This window comes from Xyrauchen texanus, chromosome 25 (genome assembly GCF_025860055.1).
Source record: "Xyrauchen texanus isolate HMW12.3.18 chromosome 25, RBS_HiC_50CHRs, whole genome shotgun sequence".
NCBI classification, from domain to species: Eukaryota; Metazoa; Chordata; class Actinopteri; order Cypriniformes; family Catostomidae; genus Xyrauchen; species Xyrauchen texanus.
Genome location: NC_068300.1, coordinates 17,427,672 through 17,444,458, shown reverse-complemented (window position 1 = coordinate 17,444,458; position 16,787 = coordinate 17,427,672). Strand labels below are relative to the sequence as shown.

The 16,787-nt window shown below is 38.3% G+C and overlaps 1 protein-coding gene across 1 annotated transcript in view; it reads left to right on the top strand.

The window, feature by feature from the left end:
* The first annotated feature begins 619 nt into the window (after positions 1-619).
* LOC127618512 (neural cell adhesion molecule L1-like) overlaps positions 620-16,787 on the top strand; it is a 79,854-nt gene continuing 63,686 nt past the window's right edge. Inside the window, exon 1 of the mRNA XM_052091000.1 lies at positions 620-722. The gene's annotated coding sequence lies outside the window, so the exon portion shown is untranslated. The remainder of the gene's footprint in view (positions 723-16,787) is intronic.

Genomic DNA, 16,787 nt, shown 5'->3' with positions numbered 1-16,787 from the left:
AATAAATGACAACAGAACATACAATCCTCTCTGTTTTATCCATCTCTATAATTTCACACCATCTAACCTCTTATTCCTGCATCCTCCTATTCAGCATTTGATCCACCACCCTCAGAAAGAGAGGGAGGTGCCGACAGAAAGCTCTTTGTGTGCCACCCTATAAATGCTGCATAACAATGCACTAATTAGCATAACATGTATTTCTCATTCTTATTACTCATGCCTACCAGACAACCAGCTAAAATCCTTTTAATGTTGCTGTGGAACAGCTCTCTGCATTTAACATCACATTACTCCCTTGCTTGATTGAATTACCCCCTCTCCTTCAAACAGATCCTGCCAATCACAGATGAAATTATAGACATATTTCGTTTGGCACCAAGGGGATGCAGAGCGGAAAGCAGGATGAGGACAATAAAGGAATGGTCAGAGAATGACGGGAGCGAGGGAGAGATGAAGAGTGAGAGAAAGGAGGCAGGGAGCTGGAGAAAAAAGGGTGATATCACTGCCTCTAGACGGCAGCCAATCAGAGGCAGGGAGAGGCAGCGATGGAGCCAGAGAGGGTGTGTTTTCCTCGCACTGCAGCATCAGAATTGAAGAGAGACCACAATCAATCTGACACACAGCAAGAGACACAAGAATCTTCAGGGACAGAAAAAACGTCAGACGCTCAGAGTTGCCAGAGAAAGAAGGAAACCTGAAGCCGTTTCAAACCTGCAGAGGTAAGATGAGAAGATGTGAGTGAGAAATGTCAATAGCATTTAGTGTCTGATGGATGTCAAACAGAATTGCCTTTTTTTTGCAGCTCTTTTCTTGTGGTTAGATGATCACACCTTTGAGACTTAAGGTGAAATTATGTTGCAGTGGGTTTGATCTGTGATCTCTGATACTAGTGCTGTGGGCATTTAAAAAGCAGCAATGTTATATGCGTTCATGTATCTTTTTCTATCTATAATTAAGGTCTGTAAGCATGGAGATGGAAAGTCATATTTTCTTAAACTTCAGTGCATTAAATGAGGACAAGGCAAAAAGCCAGTATTGTTGCAAGAGTTGACGAATGTTTTCTCTGTAGATTAATTATTTGCATTGTGCTTTGAAAATACAGTCTCACTCCTTGAGTCTCGTAAGCAGAAACATTTCTCTGGTGGATCTGCACACATCCCATGTGATATCAGCAACAGGCTCCTCTTTTACCAACTTGTATTTAGGACTGTGCACTCTTAACTTGCATATTACAACATATCTGATTGGAAATGCTGATCTGGTTGCATATTGCAGCTTACCGATCCTGCTTAGTACACATACTGACCTAAGCATAATGCAAATATTTGTTATATTTAATGACACTAACTTTAAGAACGCCAACAGGAGAATCCAGTTCTACTTGTTTGGTAAAGCAGCTTTGCAAATTAATGATATGCTGTTAAGATCTGGGAACCATGCTGTACTCTTCTGTACTCATAATAATAATCGTTGTATTAGAATTGTTGTTGCAGTAATCATTTATGTATCATCTATATGGTTGTGTCACTTCCCTCCCCCATCAATTTGCTGGCTGTGTAATTGTGTGAATCACTCATGATTGTGCAATGGTATTGGTGGTCTGCAGTGCAGTTTATGGCATAACATGCTTTGTTGTATTTTGGCACACTTGTCAATTACCATGAAATTAAAGAACATTATTTATTTGCATAATGTTGCAGTACCATGGTACAGTGATGGTATTAGATTGTTATATCGTGGTACTGAGCAAGAATGTGGCTGTGACGAGGAGGAGGGCAGGGCGGGGCCGGGCCGTGACTATGCACTCCCCGCCCCCAATTGGTCTAATCAGGCAAGGAGAGGGATAGGTGCAACGGAATGCGGCAGGTCGGTAGAGAGAGAGCCACATGCTACTGCCATTTGTGCGTTTATGTTTTTGTGTTTTGTTGTTTATGTTCCTATTGAAATATCACTTTGATTGTTCAACCGGTTCCCGCTTCCTCCTTTCCCATTTTCATCCCTCTTACAGTGGCCAAATATTCAAGAACTGAAAAACCTATATTGATCGGCCGTTAATTTGAATATTGTGGTGATGTATCCTTCTCAAAGTCTATGGTGGTTATGGCCCTATGTAAGAATTACTACATTAAAGGGGTAGTTCACTCAAAAATGAAAATTCTCTCATCATTTACGTTCATGCCATCCCAGATGTGTATGACTTTCTTTCTTCTGCAGAACACAAATGAAAATTTTTAGAATAATATCTCTGCTCTCTTGGTCTATACTATGCAAGCGAATGGTGACCAGACCTTTTGAAGCTCTAAAAATCACAGAAAGTCAGCATAAAGGTAATCCACAAGACTCCAGTGGTTAAATCCACAATATAATAGGTATGGGTGAGAAACAGATCAATATTTAAGGCCTTTTTTACTATGTGTACTTTTTCAAAATGTGAAAGTGAAAATGGAGATTTATAGTAAAAAGTATTTAAATGTTGATCTGTTTCTCACCCACGCTTATCACATAGCTTCTGAAGACATATCTAATCACTGGATTCTTATGGATTACTATGCTGCCGTAATGTGAGTTTTGGATCTTCAAAGTTCTGGTCACCATTCACTTGCATTGTTTGGACCAACAAAGCTATTATTCTAAAAAAAAATGTTTGTGTCCTGCAGAATAAAGAAAGTCATACACATATGGGACGGCATGAGGTTGAGTAGAGAGAATAAAATTTTTTGGAAACTATCCCTTTAAAGAAATGTTCTGGGTTTAATAGAAGGTTAGCTTAATCAACTGTACTTGTGGCATAGTGTTGATTATCACAAAAAAACATTTTAGTGCGATAAAATCAGTGATTTACTGACGTTACATCATCATGACAACAAAGTTCTATATTGTTGGAAATCCTTAGCAAAGGAATTTTGAGGAATGATCTGTCACTCTTTCCAACAATGACTTTCCAAGATAAATTGCTCGGAATTGATTATCGGCAGGGTGTTTACTGCATACAGGTGCTTGGGTCATGCGAGTGTGGAACTGAAATAAATACTGTATGAGAATCATCCATACTCTGCTCATAATTCTGGTAAATTACCTGCCGCACAAACACTGGCTTTGCAAGGAAAAATATTATCTTCCACTACAAAATCTTCTCCTTAGAGGCAGAGGCTTTAATTGAGCTGTATGCACAGATGGATGGATGAGCTGGAGAGATTTAGTAGCGATGAGAGAAGAGAAGGAGGGTGGGGTCACATTTGACAGGCAAAGCCCTTCCACAGGCTGATAATATATGTGCACTTATGCTGTCTTTGGAGAGGCAGAGAATAGGTGCAAGGTCAACAAGAGAAGGGCTTGTACAGGAGCTGGGAGGGGGCTATGTAAAGAAAGGCTAAGGAAAGGAGCCATCACCTTCAGCATTTGTCTCCTTGGTGGCCGCCTTTTGACATGCACACCAGCCGAAACAGCCTCATATTGTGGTTTTGGAAACGTGAATATGTCTGATTTAGTCAAACGTTTTTTAGTGGTTAACGTGATATTGTTGAAAAATTTACTTGAAATCTTCTGTATCAGTTTTCACTCTCATGAATTGTTGAAAGGGATAGTTCACCCAAAGATAAAAAAATTATCCGTTTTTTTTTTTTTTTCAAAACTGTAAATGGGCAGTAAATGTGGAGCATCTGTTGTGCATGTGCCAGTTAAAGAGGAGTTCTGGGGAGAATCAGCACAGCCTGCAAGTCTCCACAGCCACCTGTTATCGCCTGAGGGCCTTGGTCGCTAGCATCCTCCTACCACATCACGCATGGTGGGGAAAAATCCCCCACAACAGCATTTTAACTACCTATCCAGTGAAGAGGGCTTCACAACCACTGCTAACACAGTACTGATGGGGATGAATTCATGTTTATTTTTACTTTTTGATCAACAGACTGTAAATACAGAAAGGATTGTAAAAGAGACATGAAATGAAAATGTGGAGTGTGTGAATCTCGTCTATGTACACAAAATACACAGAATGAGCCAAAAGGAAACTTTTACTTGCATAATGTGTATTGACTTACGTGTACAAATATTTATTGTAAAAGTTCTCAAATTAAAATCTTAAACACTTTTACCCTCTAACAGGTGTCCAACACATGAATTGTCTGTAGCCATGCTAAAAAATTGAGAATGTTGTAAAAACAGTCTGTGACGTTGATCAATGCAGTGTATAAGTAACTATAGCATATCACGGCTCAACTAAAGTGATGGTGACAGCGCGTTTTCACAAAACCCCAGAACCCACTTCAGCCAAATAAGGTAAATTTCCTTCTGTGTGCACTCACGAGACACTGCATGCACTAAAAGACAAGGCTAAATCCAGCTTCTTAAAAGCCAGCATTTTTTCAGTAAAAGTATCGCTGTGCTTCAGTTCTTCACCACTACACAACTCAATCACTGGCTAGTGAAATCTGAAGAATTACTAGCCAGTGGCTAATAGACATTTGTGCGAAATTTGGTTGCATATGCAAGCGAGATATGCAAGATTTACTTAACATTTTTAGGGTTGTAAACTTAGTAGAACTTGCAGTTAACATAGTGAAATTGACCTGTGTTTAATTTGTTAGGACATCTTTGTAAAGCAGAATGGAACTGACTTTAATACACATTCGCTAAAATTGCCTTGGGATCATTTGGTTAAAATTAGCTAAGAAGTTAATTCCATGAAATTTGGTTATCATTGAAATTCATACGTTATTAAGTGTGGCTTAAGTGTCCAAATATGTTTGGGGGCCACTGTAAGTGAACTGCAGAATAAAACCTCAAATATCAAAGATGATGAAAGCACTACCAAGTGCACCAGGGATTTGGAATCAAGAGAACACATGAGAGTGACTTTAACAAAGGAGAGAGTGAATTTACTTTATAACCCAATAAAAATAGTCAATTTTAATATGAAAGCATTAGTTAAAAAGGGAACCTTTCAACGTTCCTCTTTATTGTTCTTTATCTACACTCTCAAGTGAGTGTTCTTCTCCAAGGCTATGTCTGTATTCATGCATTGCCAGGCTGAAAGACTTCTCTAGACCGCAATCAAAGTAATGGGTTCTTGAGAATCAATTGCAATTTTTTTAAACCTTGCACATAAAGCTTCACAAAATGAAGCCAATCATGCAATTGAGACTGTAATGGCAGCGGTCTCAAACAGAGGCCCCGAATATGCTGATGAAATTAACTAAGCTGAAAGAGGTCACACTAAATCTGCCACATCTCAATTTAATCACCAAAAAGCAGACATAAGTTTTGACAATAAATCTAAACTAAACCCACATCATAATGAACTGCAATAAAGGTTTTCCTCTCCTTATTGGCCTGGCTATCAGATTGTGACTACTGACCTCATTCAAAATACTTTTAAAAAGCTCTCTGTAACTGTCAACATAAAGCAACCAAGTAAAAAATGCAAAGGAGAAAATACAGCTGTGACAAGAAAAAAGACAAGACAAAGACAAGTAAAGCCTAATGACCATCTCCCTTCCCCATTTCCTCCCACAGTTTGGTGAAATAAAGCCATCTCTTTGTTAAAAAAGCATCTCCCCATTCCTCTTATCTCTTTTTAATGAAAGAAGCATTATTGACCATATGAATGTCTTGACACAAAGTGAATCTATGCTTTGTGAGAGGTCTTTTTGTAGTCTTGTACAGTTGTGTATGCAGTCTGTTAAGATGGAATTCTGGATAGTCTCTTGTGTTTCCCATAATGGCAACATTTTGCAGCTCTCCAAACTCATTTGAATTTGACCTAAACAATGAAGCAACCTTCATATGATACACAAAGGTCTGGTGTTGAGCCGGTATACAGCTGCTGTGAATCATTTCGATTTCATTTATCCATCATTGTGATGAAAATCTGTTGTTTGGAAGATTTTTCATGATGACCTGGACTAGAATGGAAGACCATATTGTGGCTGTGGGCCAACAGTCTGGTAGATTATTGACTGTAGAGATGTGTTCTCACCAGGCATCATCGATCTATGGCACTTTTATATCATCACTAAATTTAGAATATAATAAATGTACCTTAACACAGTCATAGGTAAAAGAATGGGAAGAAGTTTTATTAAAATTCTCTTATTGTGGTTCTAAATTGTATGTGGGGTTAGATATGCCTATCTAGTAGATATCCTGTGAGCACATAGAGTTGGAGGCTTCATCTTGTGGTCTTTTTTTTTTAAACATCTCTAGGCCACATAAATGATCTGGTTCTCAGCTTATGGTCTCAGATAAGACCACAGTCTATTTCCATTATCTTCCATTATGTTCCCACATAGATGTCCCCCCAGCTGCTCGTAGATTTAATGGTGTACCTCATAGTTAAATTTTTAATTGACAATGTACATTTTTTCTTTATAATGTGGAACTTCTGTTCTAGTCTTGATCAAAGTATGAGTCTTGATAGGTATAGTCTTGGTCTGTTGGTATGAGCTAATAAACAGTCAAATGGACAGTCTGGTTTTTGGACTGACAGGCAGGGCTGGACTGGTAATCTGGCATACCGGGCATTTTCCTGGTGGGCCGACGCACTTTGGGGCCGATCAGGGGCAGAATGGCCATCAGTAGAACCGAGCGGGCCGGTGGGTCGCCCGCGAAACGTGCCGAATGGGCTGCGTTAAGCGAAAACGAGCTCAGCAGCCAATCCTAACCTTGAAACAAGAAGCACCAAACTGAAATTCACCAAAGCACCAAACTGAAATATAAAGTTTGCAGACTTTATATTGGAGTCTCACTCCAATAGTCTCCAAGAGACTATTGCAACGGCAAGTTCGGTTCCCTATTCCAGGGAGATAACAGCAACAAGGTTAAGCTCTGCCAAGCAAACCTTCTCTTCAAGTTTCGTGCATCTGCGTGTTCCAAATGATGAATCTTGCACTGACATAAGGGCTGTATATCTGCATGTTCCAGATTGCAAGAACCCTCTCAGTGTTACCAGGAAATCAGCATTCCTCAGCTCCTTCGTGTTGAAATGGAATCCAGCTCCTTCCACACTGAAACGTGGCCCTGAGCCCCAGTTGAAGAAGTCGCTATCAGCGAACTCATCGATCGATCAAGGAAAACCTCTTTCCAGAGACCTTGTCATTAGTGTAGACTATCAGTTTATGATTTTCTAATGCTCTTTAGATTACATAACCTGTGTATCACATGTTTTGCTATTGATCTTTGAGTTATTTGTTTGAATAGAAATAAGGTTTTAACCTTATTAATTAACAGAGAAACAGCTATTTATATTTAAATAAGATAATAGTCATACTTTGCCATTGCTACATCCAGTTAAACCACTTGCATCTTTCCATCCTATGCACATTTTTACCTATACATTTATTTTATGTTTCAGCATATTAGTACCATTTTGTTGTTTTGTTAGTTAATCTTGTTTATCTTTTTGAAAATAAAACTAATTTTATTAAAACGGTGTGTTCCTTGTGTTGATGATACAGAAGATCTCTAAAGGGTTAGGCTGAAACTCATGAATTCTTCAGATTAATCAGATGACCAGCTCCATCCAATTGACATATTTCAAATTTATTGTATGGTCGATTTGGATCATTCTTTTACTGTTAAGGTGAAACTCCTTAGCTGGTGCCCTGAGGATGGAGGGAGGGTCTGTCTGATATTAATAATCACACACATATAAATCTTAAGTGATGTGTGATCGAAAATCACCACATATTTTGGTGTCTTGTGTGAGGCTCAGTTCATTTCAGTAGGTGCCAGGGTGATTCTCACTACACAGGTCTTGATGTGTCTCCATCTTAATGGGTCTAGTCTTGTTCTAGATCTGGATGGTTCTACTCTTGGTCTGAGTCTCCATCAGTCTAGTCTTGGTTTAGGTCTTAATGGGTCTAGTTGTGGTTTGGATCTCAATGGGCCTAGTCTTGGTCAAGGTCTTTATTGGTCTAGTCTGGATTTGTATCTCGATGGGCCTAGTCTTGTACCCAATGGGTCTAGTCCTGTTTTAGGTCTTAAGGGGTCTAGTCTTGGTCCTAATCAGTCTAGTCTTGGTCTAGGTTTTGTTGGGAATAATCTTGGTATGGGTCTCAATGGGTGTAGTCTTGGTCTAGGTCTAGATTGGTCTAGTCTGGGTTTGGATCTCAATGGGTCTAGTCTTGGTCTATTGGTCTGAGCTAAAAAAACTGTAAAATGGATTGCCTGGCCCTCCGACAGACAGGTCTTGATCTATCTCAATGGGACTAGTCTTTGTCTAGATCTCGATGGTTCTACTCTTGGACTGAGTCTCAGTGGTTCTAGTCTTGGTCTAGACCAAGAGATGCACTGTTTCTCAAGAGACATACTAGGCTAGATGAATCATAATGCATTTCATTATGAAAGGAAATAAAGTCTACATAAAAAAAATACATTTTATGCAAAGAAAAAAATGTATAGGCCTTTTAATTTGGTTAACTCCTAAACATGATTGTGACAAAGAACCTGCCAAAGTATACCAATGTTCATGGTACAGTGTCTTTTTAAGATATTTAAAAACTTTGAGGCAGATATTCCTACATGTTTGACAAACTGCTTATGATTTTTGATGGTTTAATATGTCATTCAGATATTTTATATGTGAATGAAAGGGTCTTGGCCAGAATAAGATGCTGAAATATGCATAAGATTACAGCATTACAGTTTTTGTCTTGTTGACAAGTCTGAAAAGGGATAGAAGAGAGTCCTGGCCAGTTCACTTCAACTGGTGACAGGATGGATTATCATAGTTCTTGTTGTCATGTTGTACGGTGCTTTCAATGATTGGATCTGTTGTTTATAGTGAGATGGTCCCTCACTTGATTTCGTCAAGCCTGCTTCACGAGGTTGCTTCAGTGTTGCGCCTTGCGTATATGACATGTAATGCAATCTACAGCGTACAGTGTGTCATGCCAGGGGTTTCAGTGTTTGTTCTAGCAGAGTCAAAAGCACTATGTCAGGCATGATATATTCTTTACTTCTGGATCAGTGCACTAGTGAATGTGATCCCAATGCACTCTGATAATTTAATCTCACCTACTGTGTCTTCCTATTTCACACTACACCCACCAACCACCCAGAAAGACACATTAAGGCCTGAGGATGGTAGGGCTATTCAGGACCAAGGAAAAATACAACACATCTCTCTTGAATCAATTAGCTGTATTGGATAAACATTTTCAAGTGAAGAGAAAGAGTAGAATGAATCACACATTTCAAAGGACAAATTTCATCTGTCATTATTCTGTAATGGCATGGAAACACATTTGAATGAATTGGAAATTAATTGGAGTGTTGGTGCAGCAGTTGTGATGTACTGCTGAAGTGTGATGTGATGTTTGACTAAACAACACACTTTTGTTGCCAAATAAGCAGAAGTCCTGCCCACAGCCTTAAAAAGCACTGTGTTTTCATAAATTTCAGCGCACAACATCATGTACCCAAAAGGACATAGCCTTAATACTAACCATAAATCCTGACCCTAACCCTAACCCCAACCTTCCCTTACAATCAGAGAAATAATAAGTGGACAAAGTCCCTTTCACAATGCACCCATCATTACTAGTGCGATGCGCTGCTTTCACCTCCACATTACATGAGTTGCAGATAACAGACATACGTTTTTACAAGGTTGCTCAGGTAGCAAGAAAGAGAAAGGTGTTCACAGTAAACAGTGAAACTAGTGAAAGCAATCGATAGAGGTACTGTAACATACATTTGTGCTTAGAAAAGAAAAAAGTCCCGGGATTGCTTTGATGGCAGAAAATGTTCTCTTAAAGGGATAGTTCACCTAAAAATGAAAATTCTCTCATCATTTACTCACCTTCATGCCATCCCAGACGTGTATGACTTTCTTTCTTCTGCTGAACACAAATTAAGATTTTTAGAAGAATATTTCAGATCTGCATGTCTTTTCAATGGAAGTGAATGGTGACCAGACCTTTGGAGTTCAAAAATCTGATAATGGCAGCATAAAAGTAATCCATACAACTTCAGTAGTTTAATGTATGTTGTCTGAAGCGATGTAATCAATTTGGGTAAGAAACAGATTCATATTTAAAACGTTTTTTTTTTTTTATTATAAATCACCACTTTCACTTTCAGAATGTAAAAGTGAAAGTGGAGATTTATAGTAAAATATGACTTAAGTATTGATCTGTTTCATATCATATCACTTCTGAAGATGAATTTAACCACTGGAGTCATATGGATTACTTTTATGCTGCCTTTACAGTATGTAACTTGTATGAACCTAGAGAGCTGAAATATCCCAACAAATATTTGTGTTCTGTAGAAGAAAGTCATACACATCTGGGATGGCATGAGGGTGAGAAAATAATGAAATAATTTTCATATTTGGTGAACTAACACTTTAATGACATTCAATGTTGTGTCATGTAGCTCAATATATCTGGATAAGCACAGGATCTCTCTTCCATCTTGTTTTGATTTTCGCACGGCACTGCCCAAATTATTATGCATCATGCAAATTACAACATATGCTGGTCTTTTCATCAGAGATAACTTGGTGCTTTGTTCAGTGAATTTGTTAACATTGACACAAATCATGTGAAAGGGCCTTAAAAAAGTTCAAACCACAAAACCAAACCTTAAAATCTGATTGGATGACAGCAGTGTTGTTCCAGAACCAATAAGGATTTTGGTCCAGGAACACATCCTCCTTGGGTAAATTGCATGTATAACACTGCTGCTATGCAAAAGTGAGTAATTTATATTCAGAAATACTCTCTAATATCTTATTTCCTTCATTTCCATGCACCCAGCTCTGAACATTGGTTACATTATAGTTTTATTACTAAAAAAACATCATCAAAGCTAGGCTATGCTTACTTTACTTTCAAGCAGTGTGTGTTCATCTGTGTGTCACCTTCTCAGGTATCGTAATTTTCCCTTGCTTCTTCTTGCATGTGCAAGGAAGGTTGTATTTTTTTCAGTCATGATATAACTGGGGCTGAATGCAAAACCAGAACTGCTATGTTTGTTAGGGTGATGTGTTCCTGCAGTGGAAAAGTCATTGTGGTTGCACTGCACCAATGCAAAATGAACTGCTCACTGTTTTGACACACACTTTAGGGAAAAAAGAGATAAACAACAACAAACTTGAGAGATGTTATTACACACACACACACACACACACACACACACACACACACACACACACACACACACTTTGAGTGAGCAATGGGAGATGAAAGGGCATAGAACAGCGGAGAGGAGAGAGAGTTATATTTAACCAAGGACCTAATGGTGGCAAATCAGGGGTACACTGAAAAATGAAGGAGATTATGGGACACAGAAAAATAGAGATGGAGAGGAGGGAGAAAGATCAGATGGAGGCAAAGATATAGAGTCATAAACAATACTAACAAGCCTAATGAGGTAATTATGCAGTTGGACAATGGGATGACCTGAGGGGAGAGGGGTTTGGGTGGGGTTTCAGGCTTAAGTGCAGGATGAAGACAGACATTAAGGACGAGAAAATGTTGTGAAGGGGCTGGAAATGATCTCTTTGAAGAGAGCCAGGGGAACAGGGCTGGAAGTAGTTTCACAAGGAATGAGAAAATAGGTGGAGAGATCTGGCGGGGCATGTCTGTGAGTTGCAAAGATGCAAAGAAAACTATATTCTACATGTTCTGAGGAAAATATAAGAAAATGGTTGCCAGGGCATTGCTATGGAGTTGCTGGGGTGTTTTTCTAGGTGGTTTGTTCCACTGTAGCGGAAAAAAAAAAAACCCGCCTAAGCTTGTTTTAGGCTGTTTTAATTAGGTTTTGGTGCTCTGGTCAGGTTGGGAGACCAGCTAAAACCAGCTCAAACCATCAAACCAGCTTAGGCTGGTTAAATATGTTTTTTTCTTTTCAGCAGGGTAGCTAGGATCTTTTCGGTGGTTGCTTAGGTCCAAGTCAAAAGAGCCCACCCCCAAGTTGAAATGATGTTCTCATTCTTCACATTAAAATATAAGGGCTTTTTTGTACCTATTTTATTATCCTCTTGTCGAAACACCTCTCCTCAAAAAACTACACGATTTCAGGTATCATTCATTAACAGTATATGTTGTACATGACAAAATATTCACAATATTTACAGTCTGAAGGCTTCCCTTATGGCTAATGCTCAGTGCGCACTGTACAGTTTTGGTGACGATTTAGTCATCTGATAAAAACAACAACAACAACAAAAACATTTGCTATAGTTTCAAAACTGCAGTCTTTGATTACTTAGTGAGACACAATCAATAACGGCCGATTAGTCATTGTACAGAAGAAAGATGCAATGAAAGTAAATGGTGACTGAGGCTAACATTCTGCCTTACATATCCTTTTGTGTCCCACAGAAGAAAGTAAGTCACACTTGTTTGAAACAACATGAGGGTGAGTAAAAGATGACAGAATTTTCCTTTTTATTTTCGGTGGACTCTCCCTTTAGGGATAAGAGAGTATGGCAACCTCTGCGTTTGTTGTCACAAACACTCTCTTCTCTCATTCACTCATCCTTCCAGTACCGTGTCTTGCACTCTGTTGGGTTTCCTTCTCCCACAGCGAAGTCACTGCGGAACCACCTGTCTGGTTTATTTTTATTAGGATTAGACATGCGTTTTGTCGCCCCTCTAGTGTAAAAGAAACAACAATGAAGTGTAAATTCCTGTGATATTTAAGCTGCTATAGTTGTGGCTGCAGCTCACATGGTCTTTTAAGCATCATGGAACGCTTCCCACTGCAATATCTCTGTCTCTTGAGCTAGAGAAATTTCCTGGATCGCCTGTAATGTATACCATGATTCTCGAAACTTGATCTTCTCTAATTTGGCTGATAGTGTCTCTGATAATGATATGGATATGAAAGGTTGGTAACCTAATTTTCTGGAATGAAGGTTGAGACAGGGTCCAATGTGCTGACCAGCTCTAGACCTGGAAAGAGAATGGATTATGGAGACCATCATGGGATCTTAATTACATTTGTGAGAAGATATGCTGGTGTTCCCTTGCTCGGTCTTTGTTCCATCTGTTATATTACCTCTGTGTGTGTGTGTGTGATACCCATGAGAGCCCATGACCTTTGATTTTAGTATAAACCAGTGGTTGTCAATTGGGTGGGTCAATTGTGATTTTCTAAACAGGGGGTTTTCGGGGGCCTGGGCGAGTATTGACGCTGACGCGTGAATTCGAATCCCAGGCATACTGAGTGACTCCAGCTTAGTTTCCTAAGCAACCTAATTGGTGCGGTTGCTAGGGAGGGTAGAGTCACATGGGGTAACCTACTCATGGTCGCTATAATGTGATTCTGTGGAGAATACCGTGAAGCCTCCACATACACTATGTCTCCTTGGTAACATGCTCAACAAGCCATGTGATAAGATGTGCAGACTGACGTCTCAGACACAGAGGCAACTGAGATTCGTCCTCTGCCACCCAGATTGAGGCGAGTCACTACGCCACCACAAGGACCTAGAACGCATTGGGAATTGGGCATTCCAAATTGGGTAGAAAGGGGGAAAATAAAATAAGGGGTTTTCAAAATTTTTGACCCCCAAAAAATATGATCCCCTTTCTAAAATATAAATGAAGCTATAGATTGTATAAAGACTAATTTTCACTTTGTGAAAAAAAAAAAAGTAACCGTGATATTAAAACATAACTAAATAATTGGCTTTTATGTTGTACATTTTTGGCTTTAATGTCGTCAAAACATATTAAATTAATACAAATATTATCTGCCATATATTTACTTTGTATTCAATTTACAGAATACCTTTTATAGATTAAAATATCAAGTTTGTATGAAAAACCATGTATGGTTTTCTAACAGTCTTTAGAAAGAAGAACGAAATCTAATAATGTCAAATTGTTAACTGTTAAATCAAAAACTGTTAAAACATTAACATGGTAGACATTCTTTATTATTATCCTAATATAGCAAGTCAAATTTGACATAAAAAAATATAATTAGTAAATATTTCTCTTTCCAGATTTTTGTGGACCCCCAAGCACCCCCTTTGTGGCCCCCTGGGGGTCTAGTTGGTGGGTTACCTGAACAAATAGTTGACTAATCTGTCTGAATGCTGTTCAGTTAAAACATTGCTTTAATAGTCATTGATTATTCAACCATTGTGATCCATCCTTATAGAACAATGCTAAATGCAAATCCATCCATCTTCTAAAGCCGCTGGTCCTATGTAGGGTCATGGATAGTGCTGGAGCCTATCGGGCCAAAGGCAGGGAAACACCCTGGAGGGGTGGCCAGTCCATTACAGGGCTGTTAAATGCAAATAATAAAATATAATGAAGTTGTGCATGATTAGTGTAACAAAATAGACGTAACACATAAAAAAAAAATATATATATTTATTAATATTAGTTAATGCATTACGTATCATGGACAAACAATGAACAAAATATTGTTTACAGTATTTAATAATGTTAAAAATACAATAGTTCATTGTTAGTTCATGTTAGTTCATAGTGCATTAACTAATGTTAACATATACAACTTTTGATTTTAAAAATGTATTGCAAAATGAAATTAACTTTAACCAAGATTAATAAATGCTGAAAAGGATTGTTTATTGTTAGTTCATGTTAACTAATGTTGTTAACTAATGTTAACAAATGGAACCATATTGTAAAGTGTTACCAACTTATCTGTTATTGGAATGGAGAAAATGCTTCCCATATCGTTTGTTGTTAACATCAAAAGATGTGCATCCAATTATTTTGTCATAAATTCATGTGTCATTTGGTAGAAGATAGGCAGATGCCAACATATACACAACGTGTTTTGAGTAGTAAATCATTGCCTGCGGAGAGCAAGAAACCATAAAATTTAAATGTTTTTTGAAAACATTTAAGGACATTTTGGTTTACTTCTGTACAATTAACAATTTTGTGACTTTGTTGGGTCACCATTTGATGTCCAGTGTTAAAGCTGGCTACTGAAGCAAATGAGAGTGTAGTATACAGCTGGTCCATGTAGCTATAAACACTTTCTATGACTTTTCAACTGGTTCTGCAACTGGCAGGAAAGATCAGGGCGGATGCCCATGTGCTCTCTCTCTCTCTGTCTCTCTCTCTCTCTCTCTCTCTTTATTTCCCCATGTGTGCTCTTCTGAGACTCAGCCAGGATTCAGGGCCAACTACCATTGTCATCTCTTATCAGCCTGGAGAGAGAGAGAGCACTGGTTACAGATGAGTCCCCTTCTGCAGTACATAGCCAGAAACAGAAAAAAGGAGGAGAAGAGAAAGGACAGACTGGCCCAAGATCAATTATGCCAAAGAGATTAGAAAATGTGGGATATAGTCACAATGTGTGTGTGTACTCACTCACTGGGCTGCATTTAGATGTATTACTGTATAGAATAAGGACAAATGGAATACGCTGTGCTGTGTCACATTACTACAGAGAGTAATAGCACGAGTGAATTACTTGCATTTGATCCCTAACACAGTAAAGTGTAATGCCACACACAGACTTGAACAACTTCGAGGCAGAGCTGGTTGCTGGAGATAATGTGTCTCCTTTGATGGGCCCAAATCAGTGTGTGTTGTAAGGGAATGACTGCTGGGTCTGCAGTACTTTCAGTTGGGCATAATTAGATTTCCTGCAAGAGTAAAATCATCCTGTTATTGGAACACATATTTCAGTGTTGAAAAGATCAGCATTGCCGGTTACAATGCTGGATGATTATCATATTTTGCTGTTGAACAACATGGCTATGCTGGTCTAGTACTAAACCAGCGCTTGCCAGCCTAAACCAGAATGGACATGCAATCTAATCTAAGCTTTTTTTTTTTGTGCAGGGTTGTTGGAAAACATGTTAAAATGCAACAAGCCATGATTGGAACTTAGGTCTTATGGGTTTGTTTACAGAAAATGTCTGTTATTGATTTAAATTGGAGTTCAGTGGAATGGGTAATGAATATCTATTTGGTTTAGTGAATAAGACTGTTTGAGATGGAGTTATGCATGAACAGATTTAACACATGTTTAGGGAAATATGGTGGAAACAATATGTTGTTGTCTGTAAGCAGTTTGGCTCTCTTGGGTTTTATTAAAGGAACACAGAGTGCAATCTGGTTCTATTAGTGATGAGGTTGTGTGTTTGCATGAGAGTGCATTTTGTGAGAGAGGGATGCTCAGAATTTTATTGCACAGACTAACAGGCATTTCAGAGAAAGGAACTGACTGGAAATATAGATGGAGACATAATTAATAAGAACAAATCCTCAACTCAGATACCTTCATCTGATAATAGCGGATATGTGTGGTCAGAAGTGTTGGGTACTTATTACTTTAAAACGGTTATCCACTACAAATGAATAATTATTTCTCTAAAATTGTAATCAGATTACTTTACAAATTAATTCAGTTAAAAAGTAATCACATTACTTAATTTACTTTCTAAAACACTTTTCCGCTCAACAAATTTAAAATAGTGTTTATAATTCTTCCTAGTTCATTGTTTCACACAAGTCATACACTCAGCACCTCTGCACATTTCTCCTTCACAATGACTCATTATGGGGCCATAATTCATGTATTCTACATAAATAATGTATTAGAAATAGGCATAACCCTATAAAGTACTGAAAGGTAATTAAAGTCATACAGTAACTAGTTACTTTGTAACACTGGTGGACAGTTGACATTTAAAGGGATAGTTCACCCAAAAATTAAACTTCTGTCATCATTTACTTGCCCACATGTTGTTCCAAACCCATATGATTTTCTTTTAATATGCAAAACACAGAAGAAGATTTGTTTAATGAATAATGCGGGTTGTCTATCGACCC